We start from the raw sequence: 6,000 nt of genomic DNA, 5'->3' as shown, positions 1-6,000 counted from the left end.
TGTAGGGGGCATGATCAAGAAGTTTGCAGATGACACAAAGATTGGCCGTGTGATAGATAGCGAGGACGATAGCTGTAGGCTGCAGAAACATATTGATGGTCTGGTCAGATGGGCAAAAAAGTGGCAAATGGAATTCAGCTTGGAGAAGTGTGAGGTGATGCATTTGGGGAGGTCAAACAACGCAAAGGAATACACGATCAATGGGAAAATACTGAGAAGTGTAGAGGAAGTGAGAGACCTTGGAGTGGATGTCCACAGATCCCTGAAGGTAGCAGGACAGGTTGATAAGGTGGTTAAGAAGCCATATGGAATCCTTTCCTTTATTAGCCGAGGTATAGAATATAAGAGCAGGGAGGTTATGCTGGAACTGTATAACTCATTGGTTAGGCCACAACTTGAGTACTGTGTGCAGTTCTGGTCACCTCATTACAGAAAGGATGTAATTGCACTAGAGAGGGTACAGAGGAGATTTACAAGGATGTTGCCAGGACTGGAAAAATGCAGCTATGAGAAAAGATTGGATAGGCTGAGGTTGTTCTCCTTGGAACAGGGAAGGCTGAGGGAAGATTTGATTGAAATGTACAAAATTGTGAGGGGCCTGGATAGAGTGGCGATGAAGGGTCTATTCATCTTAGCAGAGAGGTCAGTGACTAGGGGCATAGATTTAAAGTGATTGGTAGAAAAATTAGATGGGAGATGAGGAAAAACTTTTTCACCCAGAGGGTAGTGGGGGTCTGGAACTCACTGCCGGAAAGCATAGTTGAGGCAGAGACCCTGAACTCATTCAAAAGAAGTCTGGATATGCACCTCAAATGCCAAAATCTGCAGGGCTACGAACCAAATGCTGGAAGGTGGGAATAGAATAGGTGGATAATTTTTCAGCTGGCACTGACACGATTGGCCAAGTGGCCTCTTTCTGTGCCTTAAACTTTCTATGATTCTATGAATCACGGGAGGTGTAACATCTGCCTTTTTACCTCCTCTCTCCTCACCATCCATGGCCACAAACACTCCTTCCAGGTGAAGCAGTGATTTACTGGTACTTCCTTCAATTTAGTATACTGTATTCGCTGCTCACAATGCAGTCTCCTCTACACTGGGGAGACCAAACACAGATTGGGTGACCGCTTAGCAGAATACCTCCACTCAGTCCACAAGTATGACCCCTGAGCTTCCGGTTGCTTGCCGTTTTACTTCACCACTTTGCTCTCACACCCAAATTTCTGTCCTTGACCTGCTCCAGTGTTCCAGTGAAGCTTTTTTTTCCAAAAATATACTTTATTCATTAAAATCTGTAAAAAGTACATTCCAAAATAGTTCCAAGTTGACATTCCAGAAATTGCAAAAGAAATCAATTTTCTTCAATACAGAACATGAGTTGCCTCACAACCACTCCAATTCATTTGACATGCAATGTACATTTAAATTACAAAGCAAAATCATATTTTGATGCATACAGCCCGAGGGGTTTTACACAGGTTCCAGCCCCTCGGTTCACTATGGTAGGAGGACATTACACAGTAGCCTTTTCCCATTGAGCCGTTGCGGCGTCTGCCCAAAGTGTTAGTGCATCCTGGACCTTGGAATGTGCCAGTCTGCAACACTCGGTCATGGACAACTCTTTACACTGGAAGACCAGCAATGTTTCAGGCAGACCAAAGAGCGTCTTTCACCGAGTTGATGGTCCTCCAGCAGCAGTTGATGTCTCGAGGAACAGACCGTAGAGCACTTACTCCTATGTTACAGAGCTGCTCGGGATGAACCTCAAGAAAAACCACTTCATCTCTTTCCACACTTGCTTTGCAAAGTCACATTCCAGAAGGAGGTGGGCAACAATCTCTTCCCCACCATAGCCACCTCAAGGGCAGTGTACGGAGGCGGTGAGATTCCGGGCGTGCAGGAAGGATCTGACGGGGAGGGCAGGAAGGATCTCACCACCAGCCAAGCTATGTCTTGGTCCTTGTTTGAAAGTTCTGGTGATGGGGCATTCTGCCAAATGACTTTGGCAGTCTGCTCGGGGAACCATCCGACAGGATCCACTGTCTCCTTTTCCCGTAGGACATTCCATGCAGACCACTGCCTGATGGATTGGTGGTCAAAGGTGTTTTTCTGCAGAAACTTTTCCAGGAAGGATAGGTAGTACGGCACGGTCCAAGTGGATGGAGTGTTCCGCAGCAACGTGGCCAGACCCATCCTTCGCAACAGCGGTGACAGATAGAACCTCAGCACGTAGTGACACTTGGTCTTTGCATACTGGGGTTCTACGCACATCTTGATGCAGCCGCACACAAAGGTGGCCATCAGGATAAGGGTGAATTTGGGTATGTTTTTCCCCCCTTTAGCTAGAGGTTTGGACATCGTGTCCCTCCGGACACGATCCATTTTGGATCTCCAGGTAAAGCGGAAGATGGCTGTGGTGACTGCCATGGCGCAGGAGTGGGGGATGGGCCAGACCGGCACCACGTACAGTAACAACGTGAACACCTCACACCTGATGACTAGGTCCTTACCTGCAATGGAGAGAGAATGCTGTTCCCACATGCTCAGTTTATGTTGTACCATGGCTACTCGTTCCTTCCAGGTTTTGGCCCATGCCCCGGCCACTCCGAACCATATCCCCAGCACCTTCAGGTAGTCTGACCTGACGGTGAAGGGGACAAAGGATCAGTCAGCCCAGTTTCCAAAGAACATGGCATCGGTCTTCCTGCGATTTACTTTGGCTCCTGAGGCCAGTTCAAACTGGTCGCAGATGCTCATCAGCCTGCGAACGGACAGCGGATCCGAGCAGAAGATGGCGATGTCGTCCATGTACAGGGAAGCTTTGACATGAGTGCCTCCGCTGCCTCGGATTGTCATCCCTCTTATGCTCGCATCCTTCCTAATGGACTCAGCAAAAGATTCGATACAGCAAACAAACAAGACAGGGGAGCGAGGACAGCTCTGCCTGACTCCAGATGTGATCGGGAAACTTTCTGATTCCCATGCATTGATTGAAATTGCGCTACTGATGTTTGTGTAGTGCAGTTGGATCCAAATGCGGATTCCCTCCCCAATGCCCATTTTGGATAGCACGTCCGTCATATATGTGTGCAATATCCTGTAAGAAGCCTTCTCCTGGTCCAAGCTGATGAGGCAGGTGTCCACTTCCCTGTCCCGTACACAGGCGATCATATCCCTGAGTAGCGCGAGACTATCAGAGATTTTCCTGCCGGGTACAGTACAGGTCTGGTCAGGGTGAATCACCAACTTCAGAGCAGACTTGGCTGGACTGGCGATGACTTTGGACAGGATCTTGTAGTCTACATTAAGCAGTGAGATGGGCTGCCAATTTCTGATTTCCGCCCTCACCCCCTTCCGCTTGTAGATGAGGGTGATGATGCCTTTCCACATGGATTCTGACATGCTGCCGGCCAGAAGCATACACTCGTATACTTCCAGCAGGTCTGGGCTGATCCAGTCCCACAGAACCGAATACAACTCAACTGGTAAGCAGTCGCTTCCAGGAGTTTTACTCGTCTCGAAGGACATGACGGCCTTTGTCAGCTCGTTCAGAGTTAGTGGTTTGTCCAGACTCTCCCGCACGCTGTCATCTAAGACCTCTGTGATAGATGACAGGAAAGACTGGGAGGCCGTGCTGTCTGTGGGCTTCACGTCGTACAGCCCAGCATAAAAGGATTTGCTGATCCTTAGTATGTCAGACTGCAATGACGTTACCGAGCCGTCCTCTTCCTTCAGGCTGCTGATCGCAGAGCTCTCTCTGTGTACCTTTTGGAAGAAGAAACGCGAGCACATCTCATCCTGCTCAAAGGAGTGGACACCTGGATCAGAAGATGATCTTGGAGGCCTCTGTGGCAAAGAGCGAGGCCTGCTGGCTCTTCACCTCTTGGAGATCCTCCTTGACCTTGACTCCCATCGACTCCAGCTGGAGCAGATTTTGCATTCTTTTCTGGAGTCGGGACATTTCCCTCTGTCTCTCTCTCACCTTCTGAACACCTTTGAGGATAAAGGACCTCTTGATATTCACCTTGATCACTTCCCACGAGTGCACCGGAGACTCAAAGAGGGGTTTCATGGTTCTCCAACCTTTGTAATCCCTTTTGAGCTCCTCAGTGTTCTCTGGGGTCAGCAGTGTTACATTCAGCTTCCATGTCCCCCTGCCAACCCGCTGGTCGTTCTGTAGGTGACAGTCGGCCAGTAGGAGGCAGTGGTCAAAGAAGAACACTGGCTTGACGTTGGTTGATCTGACTGTGAATGCAAGGGACACAGTCAATTCTGGAACAGGCAGACCCGTCCGGTCTCGGCCAGGTGTATCTACGCTGTGCTCCATCTGCAGCATTGCTGAAGACGTCGTGCAGCTTGGCATCTTGTACTGTTTCTATTAGGAATCAGGAAAAGACAGAGGCGCAAGGGGAGAGCCAACTGTGCAACAGCCCCAAGAAGAAGCAGGAACAGTGGGTCGGCTTTGACCTTGGCAAGGTAACCCAAGGTCGAAACACATCGCATAGTGGATTTAATGCTATGCATGTTAATGGAGCAATCTTTATACCCATTTAAAACTGGATGTTGCTTACCACACCAGGTGTCCTTACTAGTCCCAGTCCTTGGGTATTTTTCTGCATACCCATAGTGTGCACAAGTTGTTGCACATGAGTTGGACTCAGAAAACTCTTTTGGTCACTCACGGAGGGTTTGTTCCGCTGAGGTGACATCGGTGGGGGGTGGGGGGGGGGGGGGTTCTTTTAGGCAACAAGGTTTAGACTGTCCTCTGCTGGTGGTGTCTTTCCCCTCTGTTCCTCCTCTAGGACGTTTCTGCTCCCGGCTTCCCGGAGCTGGAGTGCACCAGATGCTTCGCTGCTCTCGGTCTCCCGGAACTGGGGTGCGCTGGGCTTCTCGCTGGGTTCAGTGCTTTGGGGTTGAGGCGCGCTGAGCCCATCGCTGCTTCCAGTGCCACGGAACTGGGGGGCTTTCTCTTCCAGCTCCTTTGCGTTGTGCCGCTTCTTTTGCATGTGCCATCTTTCCGGCCCTTCCTCATCCGCTGAGGAGCAGCTGCTGTAGTCCGTCTCAGACGGCAGCCTCCTCTTGCCACAGGTTTGGGTGGTGACCTGTTCCTGTTTTGGGGGCTTCTCCTTTGTGGTTTTCCTTTTGACCAATTGCCACTCATCTGATTGTCCCACTGCTGCCTCCTCCTCCATGGATTCTGTGTATTGAGGAGGAGTTTCCGGGCACAGGGTAGGTGTTGGGTCGCTGGCTGCAGCTGCCTCCCCTTCCCTCTCCTTCTCAGACGGATTTTCCTCGCTGCGGGGAGGGTTGCTGCTCTCCTTTACAGCACGAGGCGCGTTCACCGTTCCTTCCTTCAGCCTTTCCTTAGACCTTGCTGCCTGCATAACTGAGGCAGAATTTGGGGCAGGTCTTGTAGAGGTTGTAGAGGTGGCCTGCCCCACCACACAGGTTGCTGCACTTACTCTGCTTGGTCCTTGGTCTGATGGCCTTCCCGCTTGCAGTTCTTGCAGACGACTGTGCTGCAGTTGGCTGGCACATGACCAGATTTGCCACAGGTCTGACAAACTCTGGGCTTCCCAGCGTAGACCAAGAAGCCTCGACTTCCCCTGATAGCGAAGCTGGAGGGAGGGTGGATGATGGCTCCATTGGCGTCGACCTTCAAGGTCAACTTGACCTGCTGCTTGCTGGTCCAAATCCCAAAGGGGTCCTTGACATCAGTGCTGCTGCCGGCCACCTCGACGTACCTGGCGAGGAAGGTGAGCACATCGACGACAGGAACATGAGGGTTGTAGAGGTGGATTGTCACCAGCCGGTTCTGTTGCGACGGCAGCATGAAGAGCGGCTCCACTGTGAGGATCGACAGCGGTGCCTGGTTTCCCCTCTCCTTGAACACCTTCAGGAACTTGATGCATCCCGCCATATTCTTGAACGTCTCATCAAAATATCCACTGCTGGGGAGGTCCTGAAGGCAGAAGATGTCCGCAGCTTGGAATCCACAGC

Source organism: Heterodontus francisci, chromosome 6, assembly GCF_036365525.1.
Source record: "Heterodontus francisci isolate sHetFra1 chromosome 6, sHetFra1.hap1, whole genome shotgun sequence".
In the NCBI taxonomy this organism is placed as follows: Eukaryota; Metazoa; Chordata; class Chondrichthyes; order Heterodontiformes; family Heterodontidae; genus Heterodontus; species Heterodontus francisci.
This window is presented reverse-complemented; position numbering follows the sequence as displayed.